The sequence below is a fragment of the Mauremys reevesii genome, linkage group 7, assembly GCF_016161935.1.
Source record: "Mauremys reevesii isolate NIE-2019 linkage group 7, ASM1616193v1, whole genome shotgun sequence".
NCBI lineage: Eukaryota > Metazoa > Chordata > Testudines > Geoemydidae > Mauremys > Mauremys reevesii.
In genome coordinates, this window is record NC_052629.1 from 59,954,905 (window position 1) to 59,971,145 (window position 16,241).

General features: G+C 42.5%; 1 protein-coding gene across 1 annotated transcript in view; it reads left to right on the forward strand.

Annotated features, from left to right (window-relative positions):
- Nucleotides 1-293: 293 nt before the first annotated feature.
- Nucleotides 294-16,241, forward strand: part of DLG5 (discs large MAGUK scaffold protein 5) — a 231,177-nt gene continuing 215,229 nt past the window's right edge. Inside the window, exon 1 of the mRNA XM_039480930.1 lies at nucleotides 294-320. The gene's annotated coding sequence lies outside the window, so the exon portion shown is untranslated. The remainder of the gene's footprint in view (nucleotides 321-16,241) is intronic.

A 16,241-nucleotide genomic window follows, 5' to 3' on the forward strand; every position in this document is an offset into this window, starting at 1 on the left:
GATTTGTCTGTAATCTTTATTCAACCAGCTGCATGAAAACCAAAGCAGCAGATCTGTGACGTTTGACCATCTGTAGCGCAGGGCAAAAACTGCTGCTTCTGTTGGATTTGAGCACAGTCTACATTTCCACCTGCTAAATAAGAGGCTGGGGGATTATGTAGAGAACTGTGAGGGTGAGTCAGAAGCAGCCTGGTACTGTTGACACACACAGACAAATGATGAGCAGTCTTGGAAAATCCTTACTGCAAGGAAGCTTTATCTTAATGTGAGTTTTGCTGCTGGGGGCAGCTTATAGAAATGCCATCATGAATTAGAACAAGGTAAGCTGGAATTTATCTCCCATTAAATAAAAAGGCCTAACTAGAACATTTCATATTAGGATTAGCTCAAGAATCCATTAAAAAATTAGAAGAAAGCTATTCCTTATAGAAGTAAAAAATTAGGTCTACTCTTTTGTTTGTGGTTTATGTCGGCAAGTCATAACACCAAGTGCTGCGATCCTGTCAGAGCTCATAAAGTGAGCAGGGCTCAGGAGTTCCAGTATTTTGATACCAGATCTCTGGGAGCACACAGGTGCTGCTGGAATTGATTCAATAGGTGCACTCTTCTTTTAGTTACCCCACATGGTATTAGGTGTCCCTGCTGGATTTGCTGTCTTCTGGCTGAGATATTACAATGAGGCCCTGACCTCTAATAGTCATTGGACACCCCTCTAATACTTATCCTAAGGATAGGTTTGTTGAAACCCGAGTCAAATTCTAGTATTTGTGAATACATTATTCTGGCCTAAGACCTCCTCTGTGGTATGAATTGAACATAGTCTTCACTTCCTGCACTAAACTGTTGATTGTTAGTCAGCCAACTTGCAATTTCATCCAGAGTCTCATGATATCTGATGATTTTTCTTACAGCCCCAGGCTCTGGAGTCATGTGATTACATGAGACTCTCAACTGCAGCTTTCTTTAAAAGCTTCTAACCCTCATGGTTGCACAGAAAAGCTTGAAACATGAACAGAGTGCACTGTAAAGAGTCAGAAAGCAGAAGGTTAAGAAAGACACCAACACACATTACTTACCAAAATGATTTTTAAGCTTCTTGTGATTTGAGGTGTGTTCCATGATTTTTTAACACTATACTGTTGCTTATTTGCCGAGTGTACAAAAATGTGCTAGGCACCAGGCAGACTAATATAAATGTGTGGTCCCTGCCTGAGAGAACTTGCATTCTAAAGTTTAAATAAAACACAATGAAACAGTGGGGAGCAAACAAAGTGAAGACAGAGCTAGGCCATGCAGAAGCTTAGGTAAGTCATGCTCATGCCTTGAAGGATAAGGGTGAGTATATGACAGTCTTGCAAAAAGGAGCCCTGCCGCCGCTACCCCAGGATGGCAGGGCTCAGACTAGGGCTGGGCCGGAGCCTCTGGCCCTTTAAATCCCCGCCCAAGCCCTGCCGCTGCTACCTCAGTGGCAGCAGGGCTCCAGCAGCAATTTAAAGGGCCCAGGGCTCCCCCCCAGTGGCAGGAGCACTGGGCCCTTTAAATCACTGCCAAAGAAACTGGTCCAGTCCAGCGCGGCATACCGGCTCTTGCTGGTACACCGTACCGGCTTACTTTCACCTCTGTTTGTCTCTAAAGGGAGTGCTAGGTATAGTGCCATTGTCACCAGGGCCGGTGCAAGGATATTTTGCGCCCAAGGCAAAACTTCCACCTTGCACCTCCCCTCCCAGTGGAGCATCGCTTATTATAAACTTTCAAAAAATGAATACTGCATAATGTGGCATTGTTCATTAGAATTAATACACGTTCAGCTTGAAAATTTATTAATTTTATTAGTTATTCTACATATTTAATGAAAATAAATGGCCTTGGGCCTCCCGCACATGGCTAGAGTCCTTCCTGGACGCCCCCCCCCACCCCCACCCCCGGATCTGGAAAGGGCTGTTTTGGGGATCAGAGCACAGAGCTGGGAGTTGGGATCTGGCTTCTATTCTCCATCCTGGCACCAACTCACTGGATGACTTCAGGCAAGTAACTTCTCTGTTCTGGGCTTCAGCTCCCCCCAGCGCGAAGGTGTGAAATGGTTCCTTGCTCCTGGGCTGGAAAGTGCAATGCAGGCGGGAGGGGGTGTCTGAAGGCCTGTCTTCCCCACAGGTGTGAGGCGAGGACAAAGTTCCAGCCTCCGTCATGACTGTCCTGGTTGCTTTACTTTGCCCCGTGCCAAACGCTGCTAAAGCCCCTTACTCAGAGAGCTCTGGCCCAGGGCAGAGGCATCAGTGTCATTCTGGGCCTGATTTTCAGAGGTGCTGTGCACCTACAGTTCCCCTGATGTCTGTGGGAACTCCAGGGTTCTTGGTACTTCTGAAACTTAGGGCAATTTATTTTGAATGCTGGGCTAGGACTGAGCCTGCAAAGGCACGTCCATATACACCCCTCAATCCACAGCAGATCTCCCATCACTTACAATACAAGCAATCAGGAGACTGAGGAGGGGCAGTTGGCCCAATGCTGGGAGTGGGGAGGATATGGCCCTAATATGGTCACTAAACTTCTACCTAGTAAAGTTACTGGTGCATCTGCTGTCATTCAGTGGGAGAACAAAAATCTCTTGGGTGCTGCAGCCTGTCCAGGGTTCAGCTGCACTTAACCTGAGTTGCTCACACACTTGCAGTGCTTGTGCACCATGCACCTGGTCACCCATGTTACATGAAAATCTGGCTCTGATGGTGTCGTAATTAGACTTAACAGTTACTGACACATTTCCTAGAGTTGTTGTCCCAGACTGGCTGCAGACTCAGGCAGACAGAACTGTGTCGGCTAGATGCCCATCACCTTTGGAAGATTTTCCTTGTAGCCATAAGGGCTCGATACAGCCGTGTTTCTTCACCGAAAACTTGCAGTGTGCTGCCCCTGAATCCCAGATTAATACCTTGTGTGAGCAGGTGCAGAGCTCAGGGCTGGAAGGCCTCTGGTCTAATGGTCTGAGCCAGAGCAGAACTAGGAGCCTTGATCTCCTGTGTTCAAAGCAGGACTTTGACAATGACTCCCCGGGTGACCTTGGGCAAGTCACGTCCCTGTTCTCTGCCCCAGTTTCCCCAAAAATGGGGCTCTATTTACCTGCTCCACAGGGCTTCAGGGATGGATGGGGATGAAGCCTTGGAAGGTGGCAAATGCTGAGGACGGATACACTTTTGCAGCTCTTTAACCCTTTATCCTCTGGCAGGGCCATGATCCACCCTGCAGGTGGACCGGTGGCCACGGTCTCCTCTTCCTTTCCCCCACCTCCTCCCCTCCTCCTGCCACTGCATTGCTGTCAATAGGACAAGCTGTAGGTGGGTTGATGTCACCTGCTCCGATCTGCAGCCAGCAGCCCTTGGGCAGCAGCTGCTGCTGCAGCAGGGGGTCCGGGACTGCCAGAGCTGGAGGGAGCGGGCTAGGGAGCGATGCCGCAGCCAGGGGGCCTGAGCAGGCGGCAGCTCCGGGCTGGCAGGGGGTGGGGTGGGCAGGCAGTGTTGTGGGGCGTGGCAGAGGGAGGCGGTAGGGCCCATGGTTGCAGAGGACACCCGCAGAGGTAGGTGCTAACACAGCTGTGAGCAGCCCATCCCCCCACCAGAAGCAATAGTGTAAAAAAATGTGAGAGGGGCACCCCAAATCTTGGCACCCTAGGCAACCGCCTAGTTCGCCTAGTGATTACACCAGCCCTGCTTGTCATGCAAGGGTGCACTGGGGAGGAGAAACACGCACCCTACATTGCATTTCCCCACACTTTCCAGTGTACCAATGCAAACGCTTTTGGCTTGTGGCTTTTGTTTTTTTAATCTGGACATCCTTTAGGGTTGTATCACCCCCTTGCTTCCATTAGCCATACTTAAAGAGATTTGCTGCTTATACAAATGTTGCTTTCTCTTTGTTTATGGGAAGCCCTTAATGTTTTCATCTTAAGGAGAGGGATATATTTGTTCTAATCCTTCTGTCTCAATCTGCTGCTACCAATCTTGTGTGATTTCTTTTTATATTTAGTTTCTTCTCCCTGTTCTCATTCCTCATATAGACGTTCCTCCCCCTGGGCCTACAGTGACTGTCACTGGTGGTGACAATGCTTCCCTGTAACAGAGCTACGTAAACCATATTGTGCCACTGGCTTGCTTTAACTCAGCCGTGCAAGGTTACTCTGAACCCTTCCCCTGAGGGCAATTAAACCACAGAAGGAAAAAACACTTCACTGGCACAGCTAGATGCAGATATTTATTGCCATCAAAATTACAACTCTGGACTTGAGTGACTTCTGGGGAAATAACAATTATGCAGAGCAGTGAGTTTGTACTTTGTGTATCAACTTTGTGTTGCCTTTCTCTTCATTGATGATTGTATCTCATTCTTCTCAAAATGCACACATTTTTTCCCTACGTAGTGCTCTTGTCAGTGCTCTTTCCCCTTTAACTGATTCTACAGTTCTTTCACATACTGAACTCCGATGTCAATAGGAGTTAAGCACAAGTAATAGGAAGAAAGAGTAGTCTGGTGGTTAGGGCACTAGCCTGGGATTTGGGACACCAAGCTTCAGGTCCCTGCTCTTGCCAGAGACTTCCTGTATGAGCCTCTTTGTGCCTCAGTTCCCTATCTGTCAAATGATGATCATAGTACTCCTTCACGGGGGTAGTGTAAAGATTATGGAGTGCTCACATACTTTGTGATTGGCATCAAGTGAGTACGTAAGATAAATGAAATGTGGGGGATTGATAAAAGAGCATTTTCTTTTTTATTTAGATTCTTATCTCATGTCCCATCATCATGGGCTGAGCAGTTTCCAGAAGCTCAGTAAATGATGCGACTAGCATTTGTCCTGTGTGGTTCTTCTTTTTACCCCTTCCCAAGAAAGAGGCGTAGGGCCTGTCCCTGCTCCTGTTGAAGTCATTTGTAAGACTCCATCAATGTCCAGGGGACTAGGTCAGGGCCAAAGCTGGCAGTGGAGCTTTTTGCTATCATCATGTATTAGAGAAAAGGTGTCATGGAGGATGTGTTTTAGGTGGGGGGTGGGGGAAAATCTCTGCTTGTCTTTTATAGACCTATCCCATGGACTCTTGGAGATTTCATAATTTAGTTGTGTTGTGCATCATTTTTATTACAAAGTTGGGGCTTGATCTAAAGCCTGCTGAAGTCAATGAAATGGCTCTCATTGACTTGGGGAGGAGGGATAGGATTGGGGGACAATTGTTACCATCAGTACTAATTTATTTATCTGGCTTTCACCATCATTTGTAAAAATCATGCAAAATCAAGGTACTACTTTATAAATACACAGAGAAAAACAAAAATATGAATTCAGAATGCTGAAAGAACTCTATGCAACAAAGTAACCGCTGCCTTAAAATTCATGAGTTTGCATCCACAATTCATGAAACAAGTGCTTCTGTAAATTTGCATATTTTCCCCACACCTCAGTGGCTTAATACCCACTAGTAAAGATTATATGCTCTATCAAAGCAGTGTCCCTGTCTCCCATTGTATATTACTTTTAAAACATATGTGCCATCCATTTTTTTAAAATAGTGGAATAAAATTCATAAGTTGGTAGATAATGCGCTACGGGCCTGGTCCAAAGTCTATCAGAACCACTGACAGGACTGCCGTTAACTTCAAGGGGCTTTGGATCTAGCCCAAGATCCTTCCATTGTCACACATGTTCTCAGTGACTTAGAGTCAGGGGGATAAATTCTGCTGCTATGCTGGAGAGCCAGGGAGACTAGTCACAGGGTGTAAAATTGAAAGCCCGTGGCTAAGTCTTTTCAGGAGTGACACTTCAAACGTGAAAAGGAGTAGAGGAAAAAATAATAAACTATCTCTGTTGTCTTCAGTACTCCTTAGATTTAAATCTAGTTTGAATACACACATTGCTATGACAACCAAAAAAAAAGAGCCTTTTCATAAAGTAAAATGATGCATTTGGTAAGGGCTCTGGGAAACCTATTTAGTGACTTGCCGTAGGAATCTTAACCACGAAAGCCACCTGCCTCTTTCAAGTGCCTGTTTGTCTTTCACCTAAATTATCAGTCTGTGCACGGTCCTTTTACTACTCTCTTCTGGCTATTGTACCTATTCCAATGGTCACCATGAGATGTTTGACAGCCATTTGCTTCTAATCTCCCATTGGTACTAAAAGAAGTAATAGCAAATGGTTGGTACAAATGGCCTCTCTGGGCTCAACCCACAGCAGACCTGTCAGCCTGGAAACATTCCCATAACAAACTTCAAGCAACAGCCCCTTTGAATTTCTAAAACTGCTTTTCAGCTGGGGAAAAACCAACCCCACCACGGAATGTTATCTCCTGAAGATGCTAAAGAGAATGGTCCAACTTCATTCAAAAGATCCTGGTAACAAGGCTGGGTGGAGTCAGGGTCCTTGCTCTCAGGAAGGGGACAGTACTGAATGCTTAAAGGAGGAACTCTGTGGCTGACAAAGGAAAAGGATATCCTTGAAAGACCATAGTTACTTTCTGGGTCTGCAAAGCATGGCAGGTCAACACATTTTCCTTCATCGTCCACTTGTGGAAGCAGTTTTCTGAGGAAGCCAGGCAACAGTGCATGCACAGAGCTCTAAGTCGGGTTCTGCTTAGTGAATGGCCAGCACTTCAACTCTACACTGCAGTTAACCCTTCATGTTAAAACTTGTCATGAAAGATTTCAGCCTAGGGGGAAGGTTTTTCTTCCTCTTTAGCTAGGTAAATCTGTAGCTCCTACAGATTAACTGGGAAGTAGCGTTGTTTCGTCCTTTTTTTGTGGTGGTTGTTTTTTAATGTCAGGTGTCTGGATGACCATTCCATAAAATCACTGGGAGCAATAGTCACTTTTGCCTGGTCTGGGTTTTGGTTAAGCCCACTAGTTCATATCCAGCCCCACACTGTAGTGCCAAAAATAGTTGTGATGCCCTGTGTAAGATAAAGTGTTGATTCATAAATTTTAAGGCTAAAAGGAACCATTATAATATTCTAGTCTGATCTCCTGCATAACATAGGCCACAGACATTCGCCCCAGTAATTGCTGCATCAAGCCTCTAACTCATGGTTTCTTACCTTTCAGAAAGAGAGCCAGTCTTTCTAGCTCTCCTTTTCTTATTAACACACTCATGTGACACTTGGCACTGGTTAGCAATCATGGCAGAAAATCCGAGGACAGAAAGACCTAGAAGCTGAGCACCCATTCCCTTCAAGAGGTGGTCCTTCCAGTTGAGGCACTTTGACTGGACAGCATGGAGAAAACTTATTGTGGCTTTTTCCTGTTCTCGGAATAAATGGGAGATTTCAGCCTCCTGACCCATTAGACAGACATGAAATTGCAAATGATTTTTTTTTTTAATTAAAGGGACATCAACTTGAAAAATCCACTTCCATTTGAAAATTATGTGCCTCCTATTTGTTCCAAGGAACACCTGAGAATATTAGAACAGAAAAAAAGATTTGGAAGATGGCAGGAATTCCCTGTCTTTTGTTTGTGTACGTTGTGTAGAGCCAGCTTTATTCTTATTTTGGTCACTTGCCTCATTCTCATGCACTGTACTTGGAGGGAGCTTGTATTCATGCTCCTTTCCAGATCAAGTGTTGCCAGCTCTCATGACTTCATTGTGAGTTTCAAAATATTTGACATTTTTCTGGAGTCATGTGCTTGTGAAAATTCTAGCTTTTTTTTTAAAAAGTACTTTTCTAGCCTTCTTGCTTTCAGAGAGAAGCTTGAAAACATGAATCCTAAAGGCTCAAAAACCAGAAGGTAAAACCAATACCTTGAGTTTTTATTTAAAAATCTCATGATTTCAGAGGGAATCTCATGATTCTGTGGAGAGCCTGACTCATGATTTTGAAGTGCTTAGACTTGGCAATACTGAAAAGGCTGTTTGCCAGGAAAAGGGTAGCAGCAAAGCTGCTGCTAAAGCAGAAGAGGCAGTAGGCAGGTGTGTGCAGAGAAAAAAAAGGGCGGGGGTGGGGGGAGAAATGGGCATGTTTGGTAGATGAACTCTTGGGCCAACAACAAAGGAAGAGTAAAACCCTTATTTTTTTTTAAAGGAATTTTTTTTTAAATGTCAGGGCATACTATTTAAAGGGTGCTCTGTAAGAAAAATGTCAATATATATATATATAAAAAAAAATTCAATTAGGCCGTGTCCTTAGTCACTAGTTTATAATATAGACTTAATTACCTTGTGTTTTGGCAATAAATATATACTAGGATGTTAACACAAATGAAAAAATGAAGTTCGAATGTCTTTATTTTTGCTTGCTGCACAAGTTTTGAACCTTCTTAAGATATAGCCTCAAGGAACGGTGTGTCCTGTTCTGAATATGAACTGTGAGTGTTCCATACATGCATTGGGTTCTGTTCTTCCCTAGATATATGGATATCTTTCAGCATCATAATTAATTATGCTGGTATATTGACTTGAGCATATACATTACTAAGAGGAAAACATACTGCCAAGGGACTTGGTTTGCACATCAGCTATATTTTTAATCTGTAGACTGTTAGGCTATAAATTTTCATCTGCCTTGTAGATTTAAATCTTCTATCTGATCTCTAGCGTTTAAGCTGAATCTATTAAACATGGGAGACAGAATCTTATTTCAGAACTTTTGCTGCTGAGCATGCACACACAGGAACAATAGTGGTTGCAGAGCAAAAAGTCTGCATACTGGCAATTACCTCTAGGACTGATTTTGCTCCTAGTAATTTCAATAGGGGCAAGATTGGGCCTTGAGTCATCAGATTCAAATTTCTGCAAAGCTTTATGTATATGCTTAATTTTGCATACTGTGATTAGTCTCATTGAAGTCAAGAGACTGCTGATAGTGTGTCTAGTTAAGCAAATATGTGACGTACCTAAGACTTTGCAAGATCAGAGCCTAACACTTCTATCCTGCAAACTGCTGGTTTTTAATAGGGTGTTTAATGCATCATCCAAGACCATTTTGCAGGACAAGAGCTTAAAAATTATTTTACAATAATGTTGACCATTGATCCCTGACCTGATCATAGAAGGTTTATAATTTTGGGTAAAATATAAATTAATTTGTTTGCTAAACATGCTTATAGGAATAATAATGAAAGTTATAAAGTTGTAACAGCAAATAGGAAAATACAAATAATTGGATTTGCTCTGGCTAAAGGCTGTTTTTATTAGTATGAGGACTTGTGGGAGTAGTCATGCTAAAAGGTTGAATTTTAGCTAAAACTTGCAGGCCCAAGAAAATAACCCCAGATCATAAATTCTGCACACTCATTTGGACAGACAAACAAGTAACTAATAATACAGTACACTGCATTATTCTTCAAAAATAAAAAAGGGTTGGTTTTTTTTGGAGGGGGCTGTAGCAATCTGGTTACTAGGCACTTAAACCGCAATAACATAGGAATTATTAAGAAATAACTGATGTTATTAATTATTAGAGCTGTGGCTGTGGACCCCAGAATGCCATTTATAGATGATGGGAAGGTATAATCTGTTATGGTCATGGAAGATGATTAAATATGGTTGAATAGCTAACTGGTTACATAAAGCTGGGGATGCAAAGGATGAGGTTCGTTGGGTCCCCGAGATAGTGCAGACTGAATCAGGACCTTGCTTCTGATAGGCTCCAACTACTTTTCCTTCCATCTTTGTTTCCAGTGGTCTCCATAAAGTTGTAAGTATGCACAATGCAAGGTTGTGTGTATGCACAATGCAGGAAACCACTTTACTGTACTGATCTTATACTTATGTTTATTCTATTATTTCAATTATAATATACATATTTGCCTATATTAACTAAAGCTCATAAAGTCTGTGTGCTTCACCAAATTCCACCTTCTCAATTAACTCTAAGTAGCAGCCTGTAAAAGAACCTGTCATCTGTGACAAATGCATGTTGTAGTCTAATAAATAATCTCATAACTAATAATTAATCAGGCTACAATAATCTCCATGTTAAATCCCCCCTTTGTATTTTCAAAGGCACAAATGGCAATTAGGGGTCTTGTAATAATTTTCAAACTGTAAATTGTGTCTTTGAAAATCTCCCAAAGCCCTTCACAATTTTTTTTAATTGTGATCCCTTAACCTTTTATTTCACATCCAGCTACCAGTTTTGAGGAGCTTCATAAATACCTAGCTAGAAATATTAATGTAACCCTTTTATTTTTCTTTCTGAAAAAGGAAAACATGAAAAAAGCCAACCTAAGAAAATCATTGTTCCAGAACGCCACAAATTGCTCCAGGTTGTTAGAGAGACAAGAAATCCATGATTATAGGCAGGGCAGGTACACTCCTTTTTATTAAGGGAGCCTGACACTTCCCATTATAAGATCCTGTGTTCAGATGCTTATGACCCTCAAATTCTAACCATTTGGGCTGAAATTTTACATACTGGGTATCTGCAGCAGCTCTTTCTTTCCTTCACCCCCCCTTTTTTTGGGGCGGGGTGAGGGTGTCATGGGGAGGAGGACGGGGCATTTCAGCCAAAATGATCCAGCTGTTTCCAAGAACAAGTTTAAGGAAAATATGTTGTTTTGCCCATGTTAAAAGAATTCTGGTGACCTTTTCTTTGAGAAGCTCTAGTGCCCCGATGCTTTGAAGCAGGGACTTGAATTTGGAAGGTGGGGAATGGTCTTTCTGTCAGGGATGTGCCTTCTGTTGTCCCTGTGAAAATCCAACCACATTTGACCAAATGATAAGAATTTGAAAAATTGCAGTTTGCACATGCTCAGTTGGGACTTGCTAGAGCTGTGCAGTTTAATTCCGCAGAGTGTCCATTCACACTGGGCCTGTTTCAGCCTGGGGCTTAGCAAGACTTTCCCTGCATTTACTACTCCAGGCTGTGCTGGGTCCAGGTCAGACTGGGCACCAGAACTGAGAGCAATGAGCCTGTCTTTCCTGTGCTCTTAATGAAGAAGCAGAGGGGATAAGAGCCAAGGCAGGGGCAGAGAAGAATTGAGATTTGGTGTCAGAAGAGATTGGGACTGGTTCAGCTAGGAGATTGAGTCAGGTACAGGGAGACTGGGGCTGGGAGCCTCTCTTCCCCCTTCCCCCCAATTCGTCACACCCAAAAGGATGACCTGTTAGACTAATCCGGGGATGAACACAAAGACGCCACTGAAGAAATATCCATGGAAAGCCTGGATCTCTTTGGGACTCAGCACCCTGATGATGGCCAAGTAGAACGCAAGCCCAATTCCTGCCCTGAAGCAACCAGCCCTGCACATCTAAATTTTATTATTTGCTTAATAGTATGCTGTTTGTTTTAATTTGTTGTTCTTACGCTGTACTGGTGTGCTAGCTTCTGTTCCAGTTGCCCTAAGGTGGATTGTAGGTGGATTGTAGGCTAAATCCCTTGCTGCCAACTGTTTTTAGGTATAGGCCCATGGGCCTGCATGCTTTCCTTTCCCCTTCTCTCGCCGTTCCTGCCCAGTAAACACCCTTTCCTGTAAATGCTTCCCCTGTCTCCTACAGGTTTTTTCATTTTAGCCATTTATCTCTCTCCGTTTCCCCACAGCCCAGGTACAAACTCTACCTGATTTCCTGCTCTTCTCCTTCTGTCTATGGCCCTGATCTAAACTCCTATGAAGTCAGTGGAAAGACTCTCTCACTGATTTTAGTGGACTTTGGATCAGACCCTATATCCCCCGTACTCTTGTGCTTTCTGTCCTTTTTTTCTCTCTTCCTATTCCAGATTTCCCACCCATTCCCTTCTCACTCCCCTTGACACATTCCAAAGTTGAAGAATCTATTCCTGAAATCCTGGCCTCACTGAAGTCAATGGCAAAACTCCCATTGACTTCAATAGCGCCAGGATTTCACCCTAGGATTAACTGTAGTCCTTAGGCCTTTCTGCTGTAGCCAGGAGTGGGGGTGATTTCCATGCAGTTAGTGGTGACTGGTAATCAATGTAAAAGAGCAACCTAGAGGCTTATGTAAGGCATGCACACTAGCACTAACTGAAGACATAAGTGGGTGATCCTTGGAAAAACAAGACACCATGGTGTTCACTTAAATGTGGACAGAATACCAGATTCAATCCAATGGGCTGGGAACCCTCCATCATCAACAAGAGCATCATCATCATGGCAAATCCCAAAGGTACGTAGCCTCTTTGCAGACTAAGTGCCACCTGGATCGATATGCCAAGATAATGGCATTCCCGTTCTAAGGTGAAACAATCCTGGTAAATTCAGTCTTCAATAACCCTAAATATGGCAGATTCTATAAATTGCAAAAAGAAAAACATCAGGAAATTAACCGCCTACAAATATTGTCAAAATAATGTTAAAGGTCTGATTGACGTCCACAACAGGCATAATTTTCAAAGTTATATCTAGGTCAACTTTCAGCTCACAATACTCTCTTGAAAAAGGGTTCAGCGGCATGAGCTAGCCCAGATTTTTAGCAGGAACTCAACAGTTTTCTCTTTGATTTGAATCCAATCCTCACCCTAATTTGTATTGTTGTTTAGTAACATTAACATCAGAATACTCTCCAGTGAGAACAACTGATGACTGTGACTTTACATATATTTATTTTGAGATGGTCAAAATAATTTAAGCCTCAAATGCAACAATATAATGTGATTGTTTTTTCCAGTTTCTAAACATTAGCTGTGGTCAAACTTTTTGAGTGCCTCTGGCTGATATTGATTTCAACTGGATTTGTGGGTGACCAGCACCTCTGAAAATCAGGCCATTAGTTTTTGTGGTTCATCTAATACTCTGTCACCAGAAAGTAATAATACAATATTATGTCAGGACCTACAATAAGAATACCTAGTATGGAGGTGGCAGTCTTCTTTCCATATCATTACTGAGACCAGTTTATCTGCATAGTGCTATGGAGGTGAGAGAGAAGATATGTGATTTAGGTAAGATATAAATCTGAGATCACGACCTCCTTCGGTAATTAGAGATTCTACAGTGTTTTCGTAAGAGCAGACATGTTAGCCATGGTCAAAGTCCAACTTTTATACAAATGGATCGAGAAACTTTTTACTGTATGAATATCACTTAGAGAATCTGAGTAACAAATTTAAGATGAAACCGTCATCATCTTAACTCCCTCTACTGTTTCTAAGGAAAGAGAAATAGAAGGATGGGAGTGGTAAAACCTTTTAAAAATGCCGTTTGACCACAACTACAGCCTTAGAGCCCTTTAAAAGAAATCCATCATCAAAATGTAACTGACCTTACAATATGGATGCCTCACCTTGCTAACCTTAAATAGTTAGTTAAACATAGTTAAACAATTATGAATTGTTTTTAGGGTCAGGCCCTAGGTATGAAAGGATTAAGGAAGGAAATATTGTAGACTGGCATCATTACAGGGACAGATTTAAGGTTGTTTTGTTTTTATACTGATGGAAATTTGCAGTTTGTGTGTTAATGAATGCAGTTATTAGGTTTGGTGTCAGAATTGCATGTTTAACCTTATTGGGCTACTTTCCATAGTTTTTAATTTTGTTTTCTTTTAAATAATGCATGTAATTGCACATGTTTGTAGTAGCACTTCACAACCTTAATTGTTAGCAAACAAAGATTTTTATTTGGGGATTAGCACCATTATCAGGGATGATTCAAGATGTTGAAGTATAAACAAGGAAGTAAACAAAATCACCATGCGCATTTCCATTTGCTAAGCATAGATATGTTTGCTAAGCATGAAAACTAAATCAGAAAAGGAAAAACATTTTATTTTCAAACTCCTAAATGTAGATTACAAACAATGGCGCAAACATGAATGGAAACTATTTAAAAGCACACAATTGTCCTTTTAAATACTGCAAGATTGCATTGTCGCTTTTAAGTCTAGACAATTGTCACAATCTCTGATTCCATTTCTAGCTGCGCTAATGCAAGTATGGCAAAGGGCAACAATACAAGTCATACCGTTTTTATATAACAAGACAACACTACCATTTGCTAAACTACATACAATGTCATAGCATGCTGTCAGGGGCACTACTCCAGGGAAGGTGCTGTTTTTCAGATAAAATATAAAACTGAGGCCATGACCCTTGTGGTCATTAAAGATCCCATGACATGTTTCACCAGCTTCTTGCAAAGTAAGGTACTACTCAGTTCAAGTGATGGTATCAGAATCTAGTCCTAAATAACTAATAATATTCTGCCTGACTTTCACCTTCTGGGCTAAAGTATTGTGTACAGTACTATTGCTGTTACACAGCTGCTGTGTTTCATCCTACAGCAAGCAGCATTTTATGGGTGACTGAAGTGATCCCTATGGATACAGCTACAGTGCAAACCCCTCCCCCCCTGCAGTGAATCTCAGAGTCCAGGTCAACTGACTCAGGCTCACATTACAGGACTTAAAATAGCAGTGTAGATGTTCCTGCTCAGGCTGGAGCTCCGGCTCTGAGACCCACCTCCCTTGCCATGTTTCAGAGCCCGAGCAGAAACGTTTGCACTTCTATTTTTAGCCCTGTAGTAAAAGTCCAAGTCTGTTGACCTGGGCTCAGAGACTTGCTGCCACAGGTTGGTTTTTTTCCCCCGCAGTATGGATGTTATTCATACCAATATTTGGGTTGAAAGATAATATGTAAATGTAAGGTATTAATCAGAGCTGGTCAAAAATTTTGTGACGGAAAGCTTTTCCATTTGAAAATGCAGATTCATCTAAATCTAAACGCTTTCCAGGAATGTCTTAAATTTAATGAAATTTCATTTGGAAAAAAAATATTTCAGTGAGGTCAGAACCGAGCTTCAGTTTTGAAACAAATTTTTGTTTTGATATTTATTTTACATAAGCTATAATATAAAATTAATAAAATAAAAATAAAATGATTGATCAATGTTATCAAAACAAAACATTTTGATTGACCCAACATTAACTTTTTTAGAAAATTTTGGTTTGCAGGAAAGCCTGGCGCTTTAAGAGAAGCCAGGCTCAACTTACCAGCTAGCCCCCAGCTGATGGTGATATGTAGGGCCCTACCAAATTCAGGGCCATGAAAAATGCCTCACGGACTGTGAAATCTGGTCTCCCACCATGAAATCTGGTCTTTTGTGTGCTTTTACCTTTTACTATACAGATTTCATGGGGGAGACAGCGTTTCTCAAATTTGGGGTCCTGACCCAAAAGGGAGTTGCAAGGTTATTTTAGGGGTTTGCGGTATTGCCATCCTTACTTCTGCATTGCCTTCAGAGCTGGGTAGCTGGAGAGCAGTGGTTGGTGGATGGGCGCCCAGCTCTGAAGGCAGTGCCTCACCAGTAGCACAGAAGTAAAGGTGGCATACCATACCATACCATCCTCACTTCTGCGCTGCTGCTGCCCACCTCTGAAGGAGCCCCACTCTCCAATAACTTTGCGACCCCCATAACTCCTTTTTGTGTCTGGTCCTGTACAATTACAATACTGTCACATTTCAGATTTAAATAGCTGAAATCATGAAATTTATGATTTTTAAAATCCTATGACCATGAAATTGACCAAAATGGACCCTGAATTTGGTAGGCCTCTAGTGATAGAGCAACTTAATGATGAATGGTAACCCCAATAACTGGGAATCAGGAAGGACTACTTACATAGTAAAGTGGAGAATTCAGTCTAGAGGAAAAGAAATTGCAGAGAAGGAAAGACTCTTTTGCCAGTTGGAAGGCCCTATAAAAGCACTTTAGTGGAGCCTGAGAAGGATGGAAGACTTATTAGTTCAGAGGAGAAGGGGGAAGCCAGAGGCCTGAGACCCAAAGGGAGGCTGTCTTAAGTACAGGCTGCAGGTAAGCAGTACAAGGAGGCTTAGAGATAGGAAGTGGCCTAGGAAACAGCCCCACCTCTGAAGAAACAGACCTGACTGCTTAATCAAGGACCCTGGGATAGAACTCAAAGTAGCCAGTAGACCTGGGTTCCCCTACCAGCCCCTGAGGCAGGAGAATGCAAGCCCAAATGCAGGAGCAGATGAGGATCCTGAGAGAGGGCCCGTAAGAACACTGCAGTAGAGCCCAAGAGGGGTAGAAGAGTTTCTTGGAAGTTTAGCTGTGACCTTTTGTTACCTGGGAACTTTATATCACTTGGCCAGAAGGCCAGGCTACAGAAGATGTGATGGAGGGAGATGGCCTGCAGGAGGTGCCAGAGGCAAGGGCCCCGTCCAGCATTGCACCCTGACACAAGGAGGCGCTATGGCTGATGAGTATGCTATCTTACAAGGAAACTTCAACAATCTTTGGTTTTATTCTGATTTGGACAAACAACAAATCTTGTAATCACCGTATTTCTTTTGCAA